The sequence below is a fragment of the Ictidomys tridecemlineatus genome, unplaced genomic scaffold, assembly GCF_052094955.1.
Source record: "Ictidomys tridecemlineatus isolate mIctTri1 unplaced genomic scaffold, mIctTri1.hap1 Scaffold_63, whole genome shotgun sequence".
NCBI lineage: Eukaryota > Metazoa > Chordata > Mammalia > Rodentia > Sciuridae > Ictidomys > Ictidomys tridecemlineatus.
Window position 1 is genome coordinate 283,244 of NW_027524348.1, and position 25,296 is coordinate 308,539.

At 39.0% G+C, this 25,296-nt stretch overlaps 1 protein-coding gene across 1 annotated transcript in view; it reads left to right on the plus strand.

The window, feature by feature from the left end:
• The first annotated feature begins 10,469 nt into the window (after positions 1–10,469).
• LOC144374243 (uncharacterized) overlaps positions 10,470–25,296 on the plus strand; it is a 138,955-nt gene continuing 124,128 nt past the window's right edge. The window contains exon 1 of the mRNA XM_078037165.1: positions 10,470–10,629. The gene's annotated coding sequence lies outside the window, so the exon portion shown is untranslated. The remainder of the gene's footprint in view (positions 10,630–25,296) is intronic.

The window sequence follows — 25,296 nt, forward strand, 5'->3', positions numbered from 1 at the left end:
GTGGCTAGTGGAGGAGAGGCTGGTGTGGTTCCAGGTCTGGAGAATTCCCAAATGACAATACAATGGGAGAGGATTATCCCTTTCATTTCACTTTTCTATTCTGGGCAGCTTGAGAGTTGAACTTGAGGATTAGTCAGAATTCCTTTGGCTCCAAGCAACAAAAACCTATTTCAAACCGACTGAAACAAGAAAAGACTCCTATAACTGGCAAATCAAAGGGGTAGCTTCAGGCGCAATTGGATTCTGGGATGCAGTGCCAGCTGGGCTGTATTCCTCTCTTCATCTCATCTCTCAGCTTTGCCCTGTTTGACTTAATTCCTGGGTGGGCAAGATAGCCAGCAGCCCCACACTTGTCCTTACAGCTCATAATTGCAGACAAAGGGCCACTGTCTTTTTTTTTTAATTTTTAAAAAATCTCTCAGACAAAACATTGGAGGAGGATTGGCTCAGCTTGGGTTATGTGCCCTCCCTGAACCAATCAATATGGCCAAGGAGTCCTTTGGTGAAGGTTGTTTTTTTGTGACCATCCCTCCCCGTGCCAGGAACAAATGTGGTCAGCCCCAAGCAGAGACACTTGGATTGGGAAGGATTATGGGTTGGAATGGGGTCAGGATTGGTTATTCAGCATGAGATGATCCTGGGAAGATGAGCATATGTCTACCAATATACTTAACGGGCTATTCTGGGAAGGACATGGCTTAAACACTCAAAGTCTAAAATGCAGATGATGAGACTGGATGAAAATAGAAACAATGGCCAGATGGAATAACTTTTTATAATATGCAGGGCCATTTTCAACTCAAAGTTGCCTTACCAACACATTACATAGTAGAGGACTCCAACGGTATTTTATTGAGAAGGCTGCCTACAATGTGCTTGGGTTAATATTTGCCTTTAATTCTTCTTTTTTTCCCCCTTGAGATGAGGTCTTGATGTATTACCCAGTTTGGCCTCAAACTCATAATACTCCCACCTCACTCTCTGAGTAGCTGGGATTATAGGTGTGCATCACCAGCAAGGTTAATATTTTTTAGAAGTCATTGTTTCTTCAGACATATAATATATTGGCTTATAGTCATAATGCTCACTGGCTTACATGTTTGAGCTATATATATACTTCATTGTTTGAAGCCAGGTCATACATTCTATAATATTTCTAAACCTATTCTGATTTGAAAGATTTCCTGTTGTAAGACTCTTCTTTATGATATTTAAAAAAAATACATGGAGAGATGGAGGCTGAGCTAGATTAACGTTGTACAAATCTGATTAACATCATCTGCTCTGTTCCAAAGGTCAGGTGCACTCAACGAATTTACTTTGAAATTATTTTGTTTATTTTGTGGGCATATACATCATGAGCTTTTTAAAGGTCAAAAGTAGAGTTTGTTCTTGGATTCTAAACCAATCTGATTTCCATTTACAGTATGCTTTGGTGACCCTAAATGCAGAAGCAGGCCCAGTTAAGTCATACTTCCAGTTTGTGTTTAGTTTAATTTTCTCATGAAGAAAATCCCTGCTAGATGAAGGCAGTGCTGAAATATCATTTTCCCTAAATTACTTTTATTTTCAACTGGGTTCATAAGAGAATGCTACTCATAAATGACATCTGAGCTTTGGTTTCATGACCATTTTGTTTTTGAAGATATGGAAGCATCTTACCTGGAAACTGGAGCAAAGGTCAAAAGAGCTAGGAGTCCTGAGTTTTATTAATATTTACTTGGTAAGGGTCCTGAAGCTGTATCAGTCAATGCTTGCAAAATTACCATATGCTTCAGAGAGAAGAGGCTGTAATAAATTATACAGTCTTCTTTACTATTCAAACAAGTCAAGGGGCTACTTATATCCACGTAGTATTTTTTTCATTAATTATTTTAAATGTTTTTTCCCCTTACCATATGTACTTTACCAAGATAAAAAGAAAATCTCTTAGAGTATTTTGTATTCATGTTCATTAACATTCCAGTGGAATAATAAACCTCCAAACGATTCATGTATGAATCAGTGAAGCATGGCTAATTACAGTTTTCAGCCACACAGCCAATAACATTCACCATGAAATGCAGCGTCTGTTAAATACATCTCTCTGAATTTTTGTTGAGGGAGAGTGCTAGGAAATAGTGAGGTTGTAAATTGCAATTTTAAAATGTCTAAATATTTTAGGGGTTTGTACATTATAAATATCTTTCAGGCAATTATTTATCACAAGCATGACATCCTGTTATCAAAACAGAAAAAACCCCACAGATTTGCCTTAAAAACAAAACAAAACAGAATCATCACAACTCCTGAGAATGGACCATGTTCTATCAGGAAAAGAAGGAAACTTCTTGGAACGTTAGGAAGCATGATCTATCATAAATTTTAAAAATATATTTTATTTTGAATTTAGAAATGAATTTCCTACCCCTTATAAACTCATTTTATTCTATGACTCCCTCCAGTCCACAGACATATTTATAATACAAAAAAAAAATCTGAAAAGTAAATGGAGAACCTGTTAAAAGTTGAATGTCATGACTAAAATACTTAAATTTAGAAGCAATTTTGTAATGCATATTCAAAATCTTTTCTATTGCTTCTTTTGTTGAACATATTTTTCCTTAATACCACCCATATTGTTGCATACCCAAAGACTACATTAATAAAAATGTTGATATCCACCTTAAATTTTTTTTTAAGTTTGTATTATTGTAATAACATAAGTAATTCTTAGCTAAAAATGTTCAGAGCTTTGGAAGGTATTTTAAAGTAGAAGAAAAGACACTCCTGTCACCGCCACCATCTCACTCCTCCAAACACTGTTCACAATCACTTGGGATTTTCTGGAAAGTTTTCCATACAAGTGCAAGCACAGGTCCACAGTCCCTTAGCTACAGTTCCGAAATCCATAAAAAAAAAAATCTCTGAAAACTAAGGAGGCTACTTACACAAAGATCAAAAGTAGATTCTAATGCAAACTGATTTTCATTTATGGCATGCTTCAATGACTTGTTTATCCCATAGACTTTGTGGCAGACACAGAAATATGTTTGTTGACAGGGTGCTGTTCCAGGACTGCACGAGGGATGTTATGGACTAGGTAGAATAGGCATGTACCTTTCTAAAAATACAAAATAACTAATTTCCAAAACATATCTATCCCAAAAGTTTTAGATAGGCAATCATGTAATCCATGTTTACATACTGTTTGCCAACTACATTTATGGGGTAATTTAACATTTTCCTGAAAGATCCTACCAGGGCCTACGAAGCCTCTGTGTACCTTGGACCTCACCTTCCATTTTCTTCCCTTTCACTGGCTCTTCTCTGGTCACAGGGCCTCTTTCCTGTTTTCCCATCAAGCCAAGCTTCTTTTTTACTTAAGGATTTTGTACTTCCCATTCCCTGTGTCGGGAACATTTTTACATCAGTTTCCTCCTGGCTGGGTCCCTCAGTTCATGATACCCTTTCAAAGAGGTCTTTGTTTAAATGGAGGGCTTCCCTGACCACCCTCTGTAAAAGAAGACCACCTATCACTTTCTAGTCCCTCACTCTGCTTCCTTTCTCTGGCATTTATATGTCAATATTTATCATATATTTATAAATGTATATATTAGTGTTTCTTTTCTCTATAATAAATCCCATGAAGGCTGAGAATTTTTTACAACTCATTTATTACCATATACCTAGCACCTAGCACCCAGAACAATGCTTGGCATATAGTAGGTGCTCAATAAATACTTTTTTTTTGGCTAACATTACATGTTTTATTTTTAACCAAGTAATTTTTTAGCCTCAAAATGTCCATGTTGAAAGAATAAGACATTAAGCATGAAATGAGAATATAAACCCATGTCTACAGAAAGACAAACAGTGCTTTAGTCCATTGAGGTGGTTGACTACGTGAGAAGTGCCATTCCAAATTTCAACTCCTTTTTTTTTTGTCCTTTAGAAACAGTTCAAGTGTTTTCTTTCTTATTTTCACTTGTAAACAACATGAGCCCAAATGGACAATGAGGTAACATTAATACTACACAGGAAAATTTCAAAACACTAGATAAAACACCTTATTAGAGACATACAGAAATCAGGGTTCACTTTGGTCTCTAGTAGAGTTAGAGTTGTTAATACCAAAAAAGCAACGCACAGGGGCTGGGGTTGTAGCTCAGTGGCAGAGTGCTGGTCTTGCATGTGTGAGTCACTTTTTAAATTTAAAAAGTAAATTTAAAAATTTTAATAAAGCATCAGGTGTGGTGGCACATGTCTGTAATTCCAGTGACTCCAGAGGCTGAGATAGGAGGATTGTGAGTTCAAAGCCAGTCTCAGCAACTTAAGAGAGGCACTTACAACTCAGTGAGACCCTGTCTCTAAATAAAATATAAAAAAGGGCTGGGGATGTGACTCAGTGGTTAAGCACCTCTGAGTTCAATTCTCAGTACCAAAAAAAAAAAAAAAAAAGAAAAGAAAAAGCAACACACAATAATTAAAGCCAGCTTGGTGGCGGGTACCACTGTCTAAAAGCTGTAGGTGATTCAACAGGTAATCAGTAGGGGTTGGAGTTGTGACTCAGTGGTAGAGTGTCCACTTAGCATGTGAGAGGCACTGGGTTTGATCCTCAGCACCACATAAAAATAAATAAAGTTATATAAAAAAAGTCATCTTTAAAAAAAAGAGGTAGTCAACAATGTTATGTTCAATAAATACTTCTTGAATGACTTTTTACCTTTTTTGTCTTCAAATGAAGTGATTTATATTATGGTTATCAGACTCCCAAATTATTGTATAGCAAACTAAGGAATATACTAAGAAAAGACTCATGAACTGACCCTTGGGACTCTTCTGGTCTCTTTCGCTCCAACTCCACTTGCCCTCTTTGTTGCAGATGGATGAATCTATATTGAGCTCTGCAGCTTGCCTATTACCTGTAGCTGGAATACCCTTTCCCCTCCACCACTGGTAGCAAAATTGATTCATTCCGACATGGACTCCTAGACAGCATCACAATTATTTGTTCATCTGTTCACAACTTAGAACAGTGCTGCATTCACTATAGTACAATTCCAGATGTATACCTCATTTGTTGGTGAATCTCAAACTGTAGCACAGTGTCTGGCACAAAGGAACCTTTAATTACTGAATTAAAAATGCATGTCATTCTGTCCTATGTCCTCTACTAAAGAACTAGATTTTTTTTTTTTGTATTTTGAGGAAAGGCTTTTACTGTGTTTTATCTTTCAGAATGATGAAATGTCTTTAAAGCCGCCATGAAACCAGGGCAGTGTGTTTAGAGAAATAATTTCATGAAAGAGAAAGATGAAAAATCATGGCTTATCTGCGAGCCACCCTAGTGAGATCACAGCTTGGACACTGAGTTTAGTTTTATGCACCTTATGTTCTAGGTAACTGGAAGATGATTGCAAAAGATGGCAGTGAGAAGGATTAAGTGTGATTATTTATGAGGCATGGTTAAAAGGAGACAGCATGCATATGTTCACTAACTATAGGGAATAGACTGATCTCTAAATATCTGATGAACAAATCTACCCAAGGAATACATTTAACATGGAGCAACAAAGGGAAAATAAGACGAGAGAATAAAAAAAGTAGTAGGCAGAAATGCTGAGAATTTTAGCATATCATAAGATGGCTCTTGCTCTTACTAGCATCTAGAATATTCCATGTCCAAACAACTAAACGATTATGTGCTAAGAAATCTGGGTTGGCGACTGGAGCAATGTGGAAACAGCTGAGTTTCCCAACCTTTCTACACTTTGTGTTGTAAAAACAATGTATTGCTTTTCCTTTTTCCAATATAGCATTTTCATATTAGATATCATGTTTTCCCAAATAAATCCCCCCAAGATTCTTGACTGAAAGTCTACTTTATGACCTGTAACATATGGCTAAGATGAATTATGCAGAGGGTTGAACTCTTTGATTGTTAAGGCCTTTCTTGTTTTGAAATTGTTTCCATAGTAAAGATTTCCTGGTGGGTCCTGTGGGTTTGAAGAGGCTGCTGTTGGGGTTGTTTCACTAAAGTTGAACAGTATGTGACCACCAGGCTTTCCACAAATAGGGATAGTCCTGTGCTTTGGGATAATGGCAGGTTATTGCAAGGTTACTGTGCCTCTTTATGACTTAGTTAAATGTTACAAGAGGGCTGGGATTGTGGCTCAAGTGGTAGAGTGCTTGCCTAACACACATGAGGTATTGGGTTCAATTCTCAGCACCACATAAAAATAAAATAAAGATATCATGTCCTCCTAAAACTAAGAAATAAATATTAAAATAGAAATGTTACAAGAGCCCAAATGCCAGACTCTTCTGTTTTGTCTGTGGCCATAATATAGGCATTCATTGAAGTATATTTATTAAGTGCTTATTTTTATTTTATTTTATTTTTTGAAGTCCTGGGGATTGAATCCAGGGGTTTTGTACCACTAAGCTACAACTATAAGGCATTTTATTTTTTTATTTTAAGACAGTCTGTCTAAGTTGCCCAGCAGGGCCTTCTGCGTAAGTCTCTGGGATTGCAGGCATGCACCACTGTACCCAGACAAGTGATTATTATTGAATAAGATAAAAACAAAGTTCTTGCCTTCATGAAGTTTACATTTTATTTGGAGGAGACAGATGGTAAACAAAAAGACAACTATATAGTGACTATAATTTCAAGTAATGCTATTTACTTGTGGTGCTACAGAAAAGGTCTTTCACAAAATTGTCTTTTAGGCCCAAAGACTGACTATATCTTTGTACTACTTTCTCAAAATATTTGAGCCCTTTACTTGAGCTTCTGCAAGATCATGAAATAAATAAAAACACATTGTCTTCAACAATAGTTTCCTTAAATTCCTCTCTCTGGGGCTGGGATTGTGGCTCGTCTAGCATGTGTGAGGCCTTGGTTCAAACCTCAGCACCACATAAAAATAAATAAACAAAATAAAGGTATGTTGTCCAACTACTTCTAAAAAAATAATTTAAAAAAAAAATTCCCCTTTCCTCTTTTCTTTCTTTTTTTTTGGGGGGGGCAGTGGATGGGTATTGGGGATTGAACTTAGTAGCAAGACCACTAAACCACCTCCCCAGACCTATTTTGTATTTTATTTAGAGACAGGGTCTAACTGAGTTGCTTAGTGCCTCGCCATTGCTGAGTCTGGCCTTGAACCCGAGATCCTCCTGTCTCAGCCTCCGCAGCTGCTGGGATTACAGCCGTGCACCACTGCACCATGCCGCTCTTTTCTTGACCTTCCTCCTCCCTGCCCTATCTCACCCCAATCCCCCAATGCCTCCTCCTGTCCTCAAAGAGTTCCTATTTCTCTGCACAAATGTGGCTTTTGTTTTTGTATGTCTTTTTAAAATTTTTGTTGTTGTTGTCAATGAACCTTTATTTTTTATTCATTTATTTGTTTATATGTGGTGCTGAGAATCAAACCCAGTGCCTCACACATGCTAGGCAAAAGCTCTACCACCAAGCCACAACCCCAGCCCTGTTTATACATCTTAATGAAGATTTACAAATATGATCTCACACATGATGATGATACAAGGTGGTAGCCATCTTGGGTTCTTTATTTTTGTATATATCTACTTAATTTTTGGATTATCAGTGATGTGAGCTTGTGGTGAATCAAAGCCATCTGTACTAGACAGTGGTGCCTGTCAATACCCTTTTCTTACCATTTAAGTGCATGCCAGCCTGATTTCCAATGGCAGTAATTCTAATTCTGCCTATGTTTGGCCACTGAGGTATCTTCACCTACTTATCCATCGCAGACAACTCAGGAATTTAATAGTCCCTGAAAATAGCCCTCGTTGACTGATTGGGAATTTATGTTTAAACAACTAACTTGTCTTTTTTCCTTGGTGAGATAACTCATTTCCAGAATAAGACATGTATGTGTTCCGTATTGCTTCCCAGAATTCCCTAGAATTATTAAGCTATAATTGTTCCTGCTAGTATAAACTGGATTGGCCTTTTTTTTCTTTTTTGGCCTATTTTCCTTTGCTACTCTCTTATTGGTTATTTCCTGCACTTACCTCTGAAATAAACTATTTGTACTTGATTATCTGTCTCAGGATCTGCTTCTGGGAAAACCCAAAGTAATATGATTATTCACTCAAGTTGTAAATTAGATTGTTTTGATACTTGGAGTCTGGTTCAAGGGAAGTTCTATGTCTTTAAAATTTTTTTTTAGTTGTAGATGGACACATACCTTTATTTAATTTATTTTTTCTTATGTGGTGCTGAGGATTGAACCCAGTGCTAGGTGAGCGCTCTACCACTGAGCCACAACCACAGCCCAAGTTCCATGTCTTAATGTTCTTTGTAAATGGATGTGTTGCTGAAGACCACAGTTGACATTCAGCTCAGCAGTTAGCAACATCCACAGCCAAGTAATACCTATGTGCTCATTATAGGGTCTGACAATGTTGTAACAATCTTTGGATAGCATTGTTTCTGAGTACTGTGATGATATTTGCCTTTTAACCATGAAGTAGAAGATATTATGATATAAGCTGGTAAATTTCCTCAGGAGGAGAGTCTAGTTGTTGAGCTTTCCAGTTTCAAATGGTTCAGCGATTTTCTTCCATGTTTAGTCTGGCTGCTGACACAAGTGTTGGAATCTCACATGCCGATAAGCTTGAGAAAAGCTGGGACTGCTGAGCTAAGTCTGTGCTTGTAAAAGCAAGAAAGAATTGCTGTATTGAGGAAAGAACCCCAAATTGACAGAAGATTAAGCTAGGAAGCCTGAAGGGGGTGGATGTTTTAATCTCTAGGCACAAAATTAGTCTGCATATATATATTGATCACATTCCTGCTGTTTTAACCATAATTGTTTTCAGTTTCACCTTATTATTCACAATTCTCTAATATTTTATGTGCCCAGAGTGTCTGTGTGTTATATGCACAATCTGACTATAATCCAGTGTGACATTCTCTGAGAGTCAAGCTTCCAAGGACATCAGTATTTCACACCATGATGCTTTGTAGGACACCTTGCTACTCTCTGTGGGGTTCAAATATCAGAAAGGAAGAGAGATCTAAGACTTGGTGTAATCATCTGAATGTAATGAATCAGGTCAAAGAAAAAAAGTAAGAGAAAAAAAAAGAATAAAATGGATATTGTACTAGGGAAATTAGGGACACATGTCAGTGTTTGTCCAGTATAATTGCGCTTTGTTTTCCCCTTTTAAAATGGAAAAGATGACTGGCAAATGTCTCTTCTTCCTTATAAATAGGATTGGCAAGAGGGGAGGGGAGAAAAGAAAGGGGTGTCTTTAAGAAGTGATGGCTAGTAGTGGGAAAGAGTCTGAAGGCCAGATTCCAGTCCCTGCTGTGACAGTTATTTACCTGCTCTGCAATTTGCAATTGCATTTACTGCAAAATTAAGTTTACTTCTCATACACCACCAGACCCAGAAAATGTTGAGGTTAGGAATTGGTATTGAATCAGTGATTTCTCCCACATCCACATGACATCAGGTACAGAATATACTGAAAAAAAATTTTTTTTAAATTAAAAAACAGAGCAAGTACTAGGGATCCATGGTGGTCAGAGATGAATTTAATTGATCTGCATCAGAGGAGAAAGGTCACCTCTAGATTTCAATTATTCAAAACATATTTACTGTGTGTCAGGCACTTTTTTTAGGTACTGGAAATACCTTACAGAAACAAAATCCACATCTACATAGATCTTGCATTTTGGGGGACAAGTAAGGCAATAAAAGATATAAGTAAACAAACTTCAATGTGCTTGGTAGTGACAAGTGCTAAGGAGAAAAAAAAATCACACGAAAAAGGGGGGAAGGAAGAGAAGTAGGGAGACTGTGGTGCAAATTTGATGGGATGTCAGGGAGGGAAAAGTGTAGTCCTAAACTGGATCAGCGTAAGGAACTCTGGGCTTGTATTTTGATAGAAATAAAAGAGAGGAAGGCTTCAGGAATCAGGAAGGATAAAAGCAATTCCGGAAGCTGAGGTAGGAGGATCGCAAGTTCCAGGCCAGCCTGGGCAACTCAGGGAGACCCTGTCTCAAAAATATGAAGGGCTAGGGGTGTGCCCCTCTGGGATCAATTCCCAACACCGGGAAGAAAAGCAAAGAAAGGAAAGAAAAGAAAGGATGCAGAGTGGGGAGTGGGGAAAGGCAGTGAAAGGCGATCCAGTCAGAAGGGAGTTGTGAGGGAGCAAGAAAACGCGTTTTAGGAGGAAAGAGAAAAGCAAAAGTACAGCGCGGGCTTTCATTTCACAGGAAAAGAGTCATGTTTATTATTTCATTTGGAAAAGGCCAAGGATTGTACGATTTGTGACAAAAAATCCCGTTCTGAGATTCTCACTCAATGGCTCTTTCGTGAAAGAATAATTAGGGTTCCTACCTCATGGCTTCCGATTGGCCCAGTGTAGGCGCGTGCTGTGCGCCTATTGGTCGCTGTACCTGTCTCCAGATGAGCGGCCATCTTGGGTCCCGCCCCTACCGTGAGGCCGTTTGGGAATTGCAGTCCCGGCCCGGCTGTGTCCCTGTCAGAGTGTTTTGGCACTCAGACCCCCAAGTCCCGCTGGAGGCCATCCCAGTGGGCACACATTCGGGCAGCGCTCCAGCCCCGCGCTCCTTCCCTCTTTCATTCCCAGCTGCCAAGACCTTGGAAGGTAGGGGTGTGGGGCGAGCCTGAGTGGAACAGTGTACCTGGGATGCGGTTCTGGATTTCCACGTGCGTCGAGTCACGACCCCCCGAGGCCCAGTGGGGCGGGGACTGGGCTAGCGCTAGCGGTAGGCTCTGTCCGAAGGACCCTCACACCCGCTGAGACATCTCGGGTTTGGGACTCAGGCCCCTCAGTTCTTCAGCACCCTCTGCCTTTTATAAATGGGGAAACTAAGGTATGGGGTCGCTGCAGCCCACATACTTTGCCACTTGTGCTGTAGTCGGTTCTGGCCTCTCTGTTGGATCCAGTGTTTGAAGGTGTCATAGATAAGTAGCAGGAATCCCTGCCCCTACAGTTCTGTGTTAAACTCTAGGGTCCCCAAAGAAGGTCTGAAGAGGTGCCCAGACAGGAGCAAAGCAGGGCATGTAGAAGGCAGTATTTGGGGGAGAAAAATGCACATTTGATATTTAAAAGACTCCCCCCCCCCCCAAAAAAAAAGTATCTTCTTAGTTGTGTGAGAACTCATCAGTACTTATATTTTATGTTTGCGGTTTTGATTTTTAGATTAATATATGGGAATTTCAAAGGTATATCCATATGTGGGGGGCTGTGGAAGGGACTCCCGCAACTTAGTGGAACTTGAGCTGTATTTGCAGCTTCCTCTGGTATGTTCAGATTCTGCCTCTGCTGTGTCACCTTGGACCTACCTCTCACAGTGCTAATCTGGGGGGGGGGGGCGGGCTTAGTGCTCAAGTGGCCCAAGGATGCTGTCTGAAGCCGAAATTTAAGTTGAGGTCTTGTTGGTGAAAGTTTGCCATTTGCAAGCTAACTGGTATTATTATTCTGGATTTCTCAGAAATGTGCTGCGGGCCAGTGGAAAATACATCGTCCCTCACCCGTTTTTTTTTTTTTTTTTTTTTTTTTTTTTTTTTTTTTAATAAAGGCTCTGACCCCAGCTGGGCCGGGACTAGATTACAGAGAACGGTGGGAACTCTCACCTGTGGTTAAGCCAGGTGTGCCTAAAAGTTCCTCTTCCGCTCCATGTTATGACCTGAAGTGTGTGCAGCGAAGGCTTCTGGGAATTGGAGTCCTGCCTTTTGTGTCCAAACTATCTGGTACTTCACCTCCCTACGTGCCTTTTGGCTTGGCGAGGTGTCTCCTGGGAGTTGGAGTCTTTTTCAGCCGCTCGGTGTAGCAGCCCTGTCGTTCAGAACTACAACTCCCAAGTGTTCCTGCATTCTTGGTTCCCTAGGTCTGAGTCCAGTCGGCTTGAGCTGGGACTAGAGAGAAATGTTTAGTAAAGATTTTTGTTCTTTGTTTTTCTTACTGTTGGTTATCTATACTTTTATGCGTATGAGATATAGGATTGTATAATGTGTTCCATGTATTAGAGAATCTGCATTTTTTTTCAAAAACAGCGAACAATAATTTACAGAGCGTGTTCACATGATCTCTTTTTAGTAACACTGCATCTCCCATTTGTATATGAGAAAATGCAGAAGATGGTTTGCCCATGGTTACACAGCTAATAATAAAAAGTAATATGTATTTTACTAAGTATATATTACATTTATTATAACAGTCCTTTAAAAAGCTATATGAAAGAAAGAACGAACTATTTTACACATTAGAAAATAAAGTCAGGAAGGTTAAGCAACTCATTCAGAATGTTAACCCAGCCAGTGAATAGAAGTACTGGAATTGTAGCCACTTGTGCTTCACAATCTCTGCTTAGAAAAAGATCCCACCTTTCAGAGCTGAGAGCGAGCCCAACCTTTTTACTTCTGTAGTTAGACAGTAAACATTAGTGCTTTTAAAACCTTTGAGATCATTTAAGTCTAAGGCAAAGATCTTGGAACAGTTCCTGGCATATAGTAAAGGTTCCACGAAAGTTAGCTATATATAGCCTCATAATACCTTTATTTTAGAGATGGGGAAACTGGCCCAGGTGGTAATGCAGTTTGCCCAAGGTCACACAGTTGGTTTGTTTCAGAGACTAGACCACGCATCTTATTTCCAAGCCCAGGGTTATTTTCCTCTTGCCAGCAGTCAGCAAACAGGAGCATCACATGTGCAGTTGTTTAGATAATTGTTTTCCCACTAATTTGCTCTTTCTATGCCACAGACTGGGCCAATTTTGTAAAGTCCCTTTTCTTAGTATTGGTAAGGTTGTAATAATTCATTAACTCAACAAATGTCTTTTGAGCATCTTTATATACTCATGTCTCTTGAGGTGTAAGGGCCACAGAGGTGAAAACTATTTACTGGGTTAGAGCTGAAAGGAACTTATAAATCATCTATCTCTTTCATTTTATAAATTAGGGGAGTGATATACAGTCTTTCTCTCATGCTCTTGTGTCAAAAGCATCCTGTTTCAAAGGAGGCAGGTTTCTGGAGGCTTCACAGAATGGTGTGTGACCTTTCCAGGGTCATACTGTCTTCTACTTGATATCCTTGTCTGAGCCTCATTCTGTAAATATTTTGTGGACTGCTTTAGGACATGTTTTTATATCCTTATCTTTAATTGTATGTACATGCAGCTTCAATATGTTCCATTTCTGTTTTGGCTGTCCATATTTTTCCATTTTGTTCTTTCAGATACTTGATAACACAATCTGATACTGTATTTGCATTCACAGATATTAAAATCTAACCCTTTGATATAAGGTATCAGAAATGTACAAGAGGTATTTGAATCATACAAAACTTTGATTTTAAAAGATACATATGCCCTTCAATTATGTATTCACAGATAATAAGCTAGTAACTCTCACTTTTCCTTTATGAATGATAATTTCTACATAATTAGATAATAACATAACAGTTGTGTAAATTGTTGACTGAACATTCCTGAAAGATTCACTATGCAAGAATTCTCCCCCATCAAGCTGTGTCACCCAGCATTCTACTAAGTGACAATGATAACTCAGCTTCCAGCCCACTGCCTGACCACTAGAAGATACTTAAAATGTATTTGTGGAATTGCATTCATAAGCACCCTTGAACTCTCTTCCCACATCTTTTCCTTGAATTTCAGTTTTCTCTTTTAATGTAGAAATGCAGCTTTGAAATATAAGATGTAGGAGGTTACTTTTATTTCAACGTCTACATTGCTGAAGAAAATCTCAGCCTTTGAGGTCCTCCTCCAAGGGTCTGTCTCTCTGGACATGTCCATGTCTCTGACTTCTTAGATGAAAAAGCTCTCTAAATAGCAAAACATAACAGAAAAGCACTAGGGGTTGGTCATGTGGAGGCTTGTGATTTTAGATCTTAGCTTTCTCTTAGACTTATTTTAGGCTTGGTTTCCTCTCTGTGGAATGGGGATAATAACCATTCACGCCTCATGGAATGATGGTAAAGAAGAAAGCATTTGAACTTTGAGCATGTTGTTGGACTTGCAATAGATTTCAGTAAATAGATAAATAATAGCTCTTGTTTTTCATTATTAATGTCATTTTGTATATGAAAATTTGTATTTACTCAAGATTAAAACTTAAGCCAGATATCTATTTTATAGAATAATTTGCCATTTGTTTTCTTAGTAGCAAGTTTAGTCATCACATTTAATATATGAAGTTTGTCACAACTCTTGCTAACCCATCTTGTTAGCATAGTGATGTTTTCCTTTGTGGGCAGGGTGATTGTGAAGTTTTCGGCTAGATTCTGTCTGTTGAGAGGTCCCTGATGTTGAAAGATATTGAATCTTGGGTTGAAAAGAAGCCTACTTCTGTCAGTGAGATATTCTCTCTACCTCTAGGAAGGACTTGGGCCCATTCCAGGATCCTCAGGATGAAGGGAAACAGTTGTCACCCTGCTGGTGAATAATTTAGGGGATATACTCGTATGGACGCGTTTGTGCTTCTTTCTGAAGCTGACAACTTCAGTAGCTATGAGGTTGTAGATAGGAGGTGAGTTTCTGTAAAGGGGTGTGTTAGAGTCATTGCTGTGACCAAAATACCTGACATAAACAAATTAAAGAATGAAAGATTTATTTTGGTTCCTGGTTTCAGAGATCCCAGTGAATGGTTGGCTGATTCTGTTGCTTTGGGCCTGAGGTAAGGCAGAACGTCATGGTGGAAGGGTGTGGCAGAGGAAAGTGCTTAGCTCATGATAATCAGGAATTGGAGAGAGAGAGAGAGAGAGAGAGAGAGAGAGAGAGAGAGAGAGAGAGAAAACAAGGGGCCAGCGACAAGATATAGTCCCTGATGGTACATTCCCAGTAACCTTCTTCCTCCAACTATGCCCCACCTGCCTATAGTTTCCATTACCTTCCAGTAGTCCATTCAGCTATCAATGGGTTAATCCACTCATGAGGTCAGTGCCCTTGTGATCCAATTACTTCCTCAAGCACCACTTCTTGGAATTGTTGCAGTGGAGATCAAGCTTTCAACCCATGAGCTTTTGGGGGACATGCCAGATCCAAATCACAGCAAAAGGTGATGGAAAGGACAAGGGACAGAGGAGGAACAACAATGAGGATCATGGCAGAAACAAAGAGCACATGGGCAAAGGAAACAGCAGAGGCCCTCGGCATCCTAAATGTGCTTGTATCCAGCACATTCTTCTTGCTTCTGGCTCTGCCAGATACCACCATATGTGCTGGTGATAGATCAATGAATGTAGCTAACAGGGAAGTGATAATGGTGGTGAGTGCTGGTATGTTCTAGCTGTGGAAGAAGTAAGGAAAGAAAGGAGATGTTGGGATTTGATGAGCAGAAAGAGGTTTGGGTGCTTGCCGTATAAAAATCAATGGCTGGAGGAAGTGGTGAGATGAGGCTGCAGAGGCAAGCATGGGTGATAATATGCACAGTTGGTTACTTGTATTTTGTGTGTGTGTGTGTGGGAAGGGAGGTACTGGGAATACAATCCGAGGGCACTCTGCCATTGAGCTATATCCCCAGCACTATTTATTTTATTTTTTATTTTAAGACAGGATCTCCCTACCTTGCCCAGATTGGTCTTAAACTGTGGTCCTCCTTACTCAGCCTCCAGAGTTACTGGAATTATAAGCACGTGCCACCATGCCCAAGCTAGTTATTTACATCTTAAAAGAATTTTGGATTTTGTTCCAAGGACATTTAGGAAATCATTTATCAGTCTTAAGTGGGGAAATGAAATGTTTGAATTTTTTTTTTGAAGGTAGATGAGGTATGGATAGTAAATTTGTGAAAGTTAATGGTTGATGTGGAAATACCAGGTAGGACAGTACTTGAACATTAATGTGCATATGAATCTCTTGCTGCTTTTAAAATGTAGATTCTAATTCAATAGATATGAAATGGAACAAAGAGTATTTCTATTTCTAATAGGATTATGCTGCTAGTTCATGTACTTTATTTTGAGTAGCAAGTATTTAGGAGATGCTTGAGTTGCCTAGGTGAGAGATAATAGTGGTTAAGAGAATGGACTCTTGGCCTTATGAGTTATTATCTGTGTGACTCTAGGGAAAGTGTCCTAATCTTGCCTCAATTTTCTCATGTATGAAATGGAAGTAATAATTCTAACTGCTGAGGAGTATTTTAAGTTTTCAATGAGGTAACCCTCATTGGAAAGTACTTAACACAGTAGCTGGCATTCAATAAATGGTAGCTTTTGATTTTACTGTTATTATTGTTAATAAAATCACAACTTTATGCATATGCTTTATATTTCTTTATCATATTTTGACTGTTGAGTGTAATATATTAATACTTTTAATTCTACTATTTTTGTTTACCTCCCATATATCATTTCTGGAACTTTTTTCTTCTTCCTTTGTAAATGCTTTGGTATTACGGATACAAGGGAGGAGAACTATTTTTTTCTCACTCATCCTGTAAGGGACTAGCGAAACGTCGGAAGAAGAGACCACAAGAGACTGGCTTTATGCAATAAGCATAAGGGGATTTTTATTGAGGATCCTGATTCAGCGCGCTGAGGCTCCAGGCTCACTCAGGAAGGGAAAGCAGCCCAGAGCCCAGAGCAGGGGTTGAAAAATGCTTAAGTACACTTTTTGGAGAGGGCAGGGGCTTTGCATACATCGTAGTCTCCTTTAACAAATCACCATACACCGTGGGAAAATCAAACAACAATTCTTAGACTTGATTAGTACATTCATTGGCGGGAACAGGGCTGGCTGGAGTGATAGGTCATTCCTAACGAGGGGGTTACATTTAAACTGATTGGTTTGGGCCTTGAATGCCTACGTGCCGGGCTACACAGAGTCCTAAGTTACAACCAAATGGCCAGTAGGGCATTGTCTTAACTGCCTCAGGAATTTAACCCAGGTTTTGCAGTTTAGAAGCAGGTTTACAATGCCTGGTCCTCTACATTTTAACTCAGGCTTTGCAGCTTAGAAACTTTACCCTTTCAATCCTAGACTTATGACAAAAGACAGATTAGTACGAGAAAATAATATGAATTTATTTCATAAAATTTTTGTGAAACATGGGAGTCTTCATGAGGAAATGAAGACCTGAATAAATTGGTAAACCTGTGTATTTTTCATGCTCACTTTGATAAAAATGAGATAATTATGAAGAAGTCTGATTAGATTTTTAAAGTCTGATCTAATGTTAATAAACTGGAGGAAATATAACATGGGCTCTTTGTTTAGATTCTTTGCTATCACCCTTGTCTCCAGAGATCAAGATGTTTTTTTTCTCTAGGTATAGGGAGGACACTTCGTATGAGAGGTCTTATGCCGTGTTTCATGGGAAGGTCAGAAAATCCTTCCAGGGTTTTATGACCTGCTTGCAGGAAAGGGAGGGAGGAAGAACCTTCTTGCTTCTGTAACTTTTTCAAATTCCTTTGCTTTAAATATTTTGGGGTATAATGTAATGAGCCCTGTCATGGGAAAATAGATGTATCATACCATGCAGTTGAGTCTCTCTAAATTCAAGGAAGAATCTATGATCCTTAAAGTAACATGTTATATCTGATTATTAAGGTAGGAGTTTAAGTTATCGTCCCTTCTTATGGAAATTCATTTTTTATGTAATATTAATCTGTTTGGATTACTTACCAACCAGTGCTGGCTACAATTAGATCACCTGGGGCTAGTCTTATCCAAATAGATCAAATTAGACGGGGTGAGGGGAGGTAGATGCTGGCATTTTCCTTTTTAAGTCTCTCAGGTGATTTCAAAGTACATTTAGAACTGAGAGTCACCAATGCTAACAAAGGAATATTGTGAAATGAATCAGGTATAAATAGGTAAAGGCCTCAGAAGGAAATGAAATATCTAGAAAGTGGCAATTTGAAGGCTTTGGGAGTGAAAGAGGAGAAATGGCCCCTCACAGAGCTCTTGTGCAATTTGATGAACTAACAACAGGTTGTGCCCTGAGTTATGTTTGAGGGTGGGGAAGCTCTTGTATCTCTGGCTTTGCTTACCTGTATCAGGATTTTCCTTATATCAACTTTCAGTTTGTTTCTCTCTTTCTTGTATTTAGTTTGTTTCATTCTTCATAGCTGGAGGGGAAAGGATAAACCCATTAAAGCTGTGTTCAAAAGAAACTTTCATGGCCCATGACAGTATTATGGAAAAGGTTTAAAGGATTGTTCCGGTAAAATGCAACCCACTTTTACTAATACTATTCTTACATTCTAAGGCAATAGTTTGAAATGAACTACTTAAGCTGCCTGTTATAAAGTTTGGTTTCTTTCTTTTTAAAAAATAGTTATCCCACTCTCCATTTCAGGGCAGAATAATTAGGATAATTTGATTAAACACCTTTAATTTTCTGGATTATTCATAATATATTGGAGACTGTAGGGGAGGAAAAATATCTTTTCTTTATCCTCCTAGGTTCTGCTCCCGGGCCCTGGAGATGAATCTGACAAAAGCCAGATTAAGAGGAGAAACTGTTATGTATTTACATGGAGGCCTTCATAGGAAAGAAGACTCCAAACCCATGGGCAGACCTTGGAGCTTCTGTGCTCAGTGGAGAGAAACTAGACAAAGAAAAAAGTGGTGTGGCATAGCTGGGAGAAGATGGCTAGGAACAAAAGGTTGTTTCTAGTAAGGTTCTCTATGTAGATAAGACTCCTTTCTGGTCTCTGGGAGGGAGCCAGGACCACCTTTACAAATATGTCTCCTTTGCTGAGGGAAATTTATGCCCTGTTTTTAGCTAGATGGGGGAGGGCAGAGTTGTTTTATTTATTTATTTTTCCCTGTATCTGGCTCAGAACAACCCTGATGCTAAAGTGGCATATTTTGGGAGTGGAAGATTCTGATCCCCTTTAGTTCCTCTTTTTTTTTAAGATTTTTTTCCTTCACAGAAAATGAGTGCACTTATATTTGTATGTAAAACCTAATGTCAAAGGTCCAGGAGCTTTCTTAGCCTGAATTTATATTACCCCACACCATAATCTCATTTTCTAAGCCTCTCTACTTACCACAAGGTTATTTCACAATGTGGTAGATTTATTTTTCTAGTTGTTGACTCCACAGAGAGCAAAAGAGAGAGGGGAAAAGAATGTTGTTGCTAAAGGGTTTAATACAGTTAAAAATTACATATATTAGGGACATTTTGTAGGTATGCCAGTGTTTTCTTGTAATGAATAAGTATGGGTGGAAGAGAAAATTGACGAGGTGTTCAAGTTCACAAAAGGTTCATTGACAGTTTTCTGGAAATTAAAGACTCAGTCTTTTATGTGTTTATTAGCATCCTTGTTATGGATTTTCCTCTTTCTATTAACAATTAGAATTCTATTAAAATTCAGTATATTTTCCAGTTTCTCACACTTACAGTTACTGGAGTTAAAAACCATCATAGATAATGTTGAAGTATCAGTACTCCCTCATGAGGCTTAATGCATGCATATTTCAGTTGAAGGGAGACTACAGTCTATAGTTACTTAATCAGTGGAGTTTGTGGTGTGTGGGAACAACAAAATTTTCATTTTCTAAAAGTCTTGAAGTCTTCTGGTATGTTCAGTTTTAAAAACAAAAACAAAGCCCTCTGCTACTTTCTTTACACTGTATTACCTAAAGGACACTTATCTGCTTGCATGAGCCAGGGGATGTTCAACCAGTGCCAGGCAGTTTATGTATGGAGTCAGAGCCTGAGGACAGATGGAGGGAGGGGTGGGAACTTGCTAGAATAAGGTTGTTTTTAACCCTGAAGCACTGATAACTCCTGTTAACCTCTCCCAGGAATGAGCCTGGTGAAAGAAAAGGCAGTAATCCAGGAGAAAACAGGGACCAGAGAGAGGAGAAATGCAGAGGGTATGGAAGAGGAACATAGCAACAAAAAGCTGGCTGGTGGAAGAGGAGGGAAAGTTTGTGTTTTTACAATCATCTGTGTAATTAAAATTAAGTCTCTGTCACTATATCATATGAAAGCGGTAGGTCTTATTTTTACTGACTTTTGTATACCAATTTGGAACTCCCTTGCGGTACAGACTATAAGTTATTCAAAAATCATAGGTGGATATTTTAGAGAAATAGGTGATCACACTCCAGTGTAGTTGAAATTGAGGTATTAAGGCCTGCACCAACTCCCCAAGCGCCCAATTTGATCTAAATGGGACCCATTCTGGGTGATTTCACCTTTTAGCCATGGCCACAAATAACTGGTTAGAAAGATATCCATACAGATCAAATTTATGTAAAGAATTGGGCACTATAATTGGGGTAAATAAATTTCTTCTAGGAGGCAAAGGAGCCTCATTCTAATCTTTTTTAAAAATATTTTTTAGTTGTTGATGGACCTTTATTTTCTTTATTTGTATGTGGTGCTTAGAATCGCACCCAGTGCCTCATGCATGCTAGGCAAGTGCACTACCACTCAGGCACAACCCCAGCCCCTCATTTTATTCTTAATATGAGATATAGCAGATGTAATATATTATTTTAAGTCACCAGGGTTCTTCTCTCACCAAATTTAGACAGACTCAATTTTATGGGCTGAAATACACCCATAATATCCCAATATTTAAAAAGGGTTAAAGGACTTCCTCATGTCATATGCCAACCTCTTGGAATTATTTCTGCACCCAGTGGGAGGGGATTCTGTGACTGGCCAGTCTTGGGGAATATGCCCACCCCTGGAGAGGAGAGGTTCATCTTAAGGAAATAGGCAGGGATGCCTCATTGCTCAGCAACAAAGGTACCGTTCATATGTACTTTGATGTATATGGAATTGCATATCTGGCATGGATATACAGAGAGATGCCTGTTTTAGTTAGCTTTGTATTGCTGTGAGCAATCTACCTTTCAAGGACAACTTGGAGGAGCAAAAGTATTTGGCTCCTAGTTTCAGGGGTTCAATCCATGGTCAGCTGACTCCATTGCTCTGGGACAAAGATGAGGCAGAGAATAGCAGCCCAGGATACAACCACTAGGAGAGAGAGAGGGAGAGAGAGAGAGAGAGAGAGAGAGAGAGAGAGAGAGAGAGAGAGAGAGAGAGAGAGAGAGAGAGCGCACCCGAGCACAGGGAGGGAGATGTGTTTATGGGAGGTGGCAGGGACAAAATATAAACCCCAAAGGCATGCTCCCAGTGACCTACTTCCTCCAGCCACACCCTACTTGCCTGTAGTTACCACCCAGTGAATCCATTCAAGTGTATTAATCCACCAATCAGATTATAGTTCTCATAATTGAACATTTCATCGGAATTCTTGCATTATCTCACACATGAGCTTTTGAGGAACACCTCATACCCAAACCATAGTGATACCCTATTCAAATGGAGGTATTGATAATTTCAGAAGAGGGGAAATGATACTCAGGGTATAAAAACAACAGGTGAGTACTGCAGTTTGAAATCCCTGCTGGCTTAGTGGGTAGAAACAAGGTCAGGAAGCTTCAGTAGCCAGTGGCCACAGATAAATTTTGATGCGTCATTCCTACTTGGTAATGGCCCTCAGCATCTTTGGAGAGTCATTCTGTTATTTATCATTTATTTTCTCAGCAAGCATGTACTGAGGCCTCCTGTAGGTCAGACACTAAGCTAAGTGTGGGTATTTATCAATAAACAAGTCAGGCACAGTGCCTGCCCTTATGGGGTATAATGGAAGAGATGGGAAACATGCAAGCAGACACTTGTTTTTATAGAATGCCAAGTTCAAGAAGGATGACTGTGAAGTAGTGTGATAGTGAAAGAGGTGGGTAACCTATTTAGACAAAATGGCCAGTGATTTGAGCAGAGACCTAATAAAAGGATAAGAGAGGGTGCTGATATTTAAGCATAGGCCTGAGTAATGGATGAGAGGGAGCCAGCCATGTGAAGAGCTGGTACATAGGAAGGAGCTTGCCTACTCAAAGGGATGAAAGAAGATCTCTATGGCTGGACTGTAGGGATTAAAGTGGGGACTGGCACCAATGAGATTGGCCATATAGGCAATGCCCAAGTTACTTAGGGCCTTGGAGTGAAGGTATGGAGTTGGGGTTTAATTATCGAGGTAATGGTCCTATTCCTGAATTTTGGTACTGTGGTTGAAGGCTTGTTCTTTGATGTCCAGAACTTCTTTCCTGGCTTACTTCTTTACTGAGAATCTGCTCTTAGACTTCTTTGTCATTCCATATTGCCAGAACATCAGTTACAGTCTTGGATGATTCCTCTCTAAGGTAGTATTTTTATAGGCTGCTTCAGAGGCCTATTAACCTGCTCATCAGACACCAGGTTCCATGTGTCTAACAGTTCCTTCTTATTTTCTTTATCTGGCTTCTGTTCAGTGTTTGTTATATCTGCTATGGATGTGATGTCAGGTGCATATCCTTCCTTATCTGATTTTTCAGCCTTGTGGCAATGATAATCAAGAGCAAAGCCCTTGCTGGAGGGTGTAGATGGACAGAATGAAAAGGACTGAGGAAGAACAGTTTGGGATCTATTGATTAGTGGAAAGAAGAGGTAATATACAGTTTTACATGTTAGAATTATGACATTTTATATGTTAGACATGTGGAGTGTAGAGGCAAGTGAATCTACACAAGTCCTAGACTTCAACCTTTCTTAAGATTTCTCTGAGCTTGCTTAGCCTCTCATTTCCTCCTCATATTGGGTTTATTACCTCATTTATTGTATTAATATTGTCTGTCTTCCCTCTATAGAAAGTTAGCTCCAGGAGGACAGGGACATTGCTGGTCTTTTTCATGGCTCTGTGTCTGTACATAGAAAAATGCATGGCCTCTGATAGAACAAATTTTATCTCATTGTTGTCATCAAGATCTGAAAGTTGATCTCCTGGTTTTATCCTGAAGGCTGATACTCTATGCAGATTGGCTATTTGTACTGTGCAAATAATAGGAATTTTCAAATGCTGGAGAGTCAAGGAGAGACTCTTAAGGGGAAGGCACAACGGGGAGCTTATTATCTGGCTCTGAGGTCTGACTGCTGGCTTTGCTTTTCATTTACTGTGTTATCTTGAGTGAAGTGTTCAACTTCTGTGTACCTCACTTTCTGGAAAATGGAGATGACAATACTACCAAGCTCTTAGAGTTATTGTAAAGATAAGTAAATCATTGATATAAATAATGCCCTACATAGTGCCTAGCACATAGTGAGCCCTCAACAAATATTATCTGAAATTGGTGTTGTTAAATCTGCCTATCTCTTATTGCAGGTAATTCTTATATGTATATGCTAGTTTTCACTTTGAAAATCAAAACTAGCCTTTTATCTGTACAATGTTACGTGGGGAAGTCTCATATTCACTTTGGTCATCAAATAAACATAGAGAATGTCAGTTTTGAGTATGTAAAATATATTAAAAATGTTGATGAACAACAACCCAGAATTCAGCAAAAAATAAAAAATAAATAAATGCTGGTTGATGTAAAAGACTGGAATATAAATCAGAAAACAAATACATCCACAGTACTGTAATATTTAAATGCCTTCTCATAAACACTTAAGATTCTCATTAGTCCAACATCAGAAAAATGATAAATATTAATATTTGTCATCAAAGAGAAAGCTTAGAAATCAAAGCAGAGTAAATAACTGTTGTATTTCAAGGATTACATAATGTTAGGTACATTTTAAATTCAGTTTCCCCAAAACTGTATTAAAAAAAATCTGTATGAGACAGTTTATTTTTATCCAATATATAAACTAAGAAAAATATGCATTAAATAAAAAAAAATCAGGTGATTTGCTGATTCAGATCATGTTTTCAAAGACTTGGGTTTTGTTGTGTCTTATCTCAACAAAAGAGACACACATGTATCCAAGCAAGCCCTCCTTGTCCCTTGATCTTGAATTCTATTTCAGGAGAGTCACAATGGAAATGGACCACTGGAAGATCATGAAAGCACATGGGTGCTTCCTGTCGTCCTTGGGGGCTCTCTCCCCAGGCTTCTCAGCTCTTCTCAGTTCATGGTGCTGCAGCTCTGAATGTTCCAGGAAGCACATGCTAGAGTCTCCAGGGTCAGGAGGGAGTGCAGGGAGAGAGGACAGGCTGCTGCCATCATTCTGATGTGGATGGGCTCTGTTTCTGTTTTCACAGGACATGAAGTAACCGGCTCAACATGAGAAAGACTCACTGTGTTGCCAAAAAAGCATACTTCTGACAATCAGGAGACCTAGAGTTTATTTCTGGATCTCCCAATGCCTTGCACAAATCTCTTCCTCTTGCTGGTCCTCCCTTTCTACATATGAAGCCAGGGCTTGGGTCTGATCATTCTGAATTCCTGTTCTTCTCCAATATCATGTGATAAGAGTGAAGATCTGGGCTCTGATGAGCACTTCCCTTGGTTTCTGCAGAGGGTAATTCTGCCATAGCTGACTCTGGGACCCTGTGTTATCATAGGTAATTCACTTAAGTCCTTGGCTTCCTCATCCATTAAGTAGGAATAGTGCAGGGTTGTTTTAAACATAAGAGAGGATGTTTAGAGAGTATCTGATATTGCATCTGTCATATCACAGGAATTAAATGATGATGCTGTGATATTGTTATTTCTGGTATTATATCATAATATTGTATAGTGTGTTATTGGTTTAGTCTGCTTTTTCACTGCTGTGACTAAAAGACTTGACAAGAACAATTAGAGGAGGAAAGGTTTATTTTGGTGCTCATGGTTTCGGAGGTCTCAGTCTATTCAGTCCATTCAGAAAGTCAGCTCCATTCCTCAGGACTTAGGTGGGCATAACATCATGGTGGAAGAGTGTGGTGGAAGAAAGTGGCCCAGGACATGATCAGAAAGTGTCGGGGGGAGGGAGGGTAGGACATGACACACAGATACTTCACTCACCAGATGAAAATGTATACCCCAAAGGCATGCCCCCAATAACCCGCATATTCTAGCCACACCCTACTTGCCTTTAGTTATCACTCAGTTAATCCTATGGGGGGGCTGTTAATATACTGATTGGGTTAAGGATCTAATAACCCAATCATTACACTTCTAAGCTTTCTTGCATTCTCTCACACATGAGCATTTGGGGGATAACTAATGTATAAACTATAACAGTTATTTTCTATATTTATATATATATAATATATATAATATCTTGACTTAGTACTTTTCTGTCTCTTTGTCCTCAGTTTCCTCATTTGGAAACTAGGGATGGCAAAAAAACCTACCTCATTGGTTAGTTGGAGGAATAAATGAGATAATACATGAAAACTGGTATACATAGGCAGTAAATACATGTTAGCAATAATCTATTATTTAAAAAAATTTTTTTTAATATTTATTTTTTAGGTTTAGATGGACACATACAATGCTTTCATTTTTATGTGGTGCTG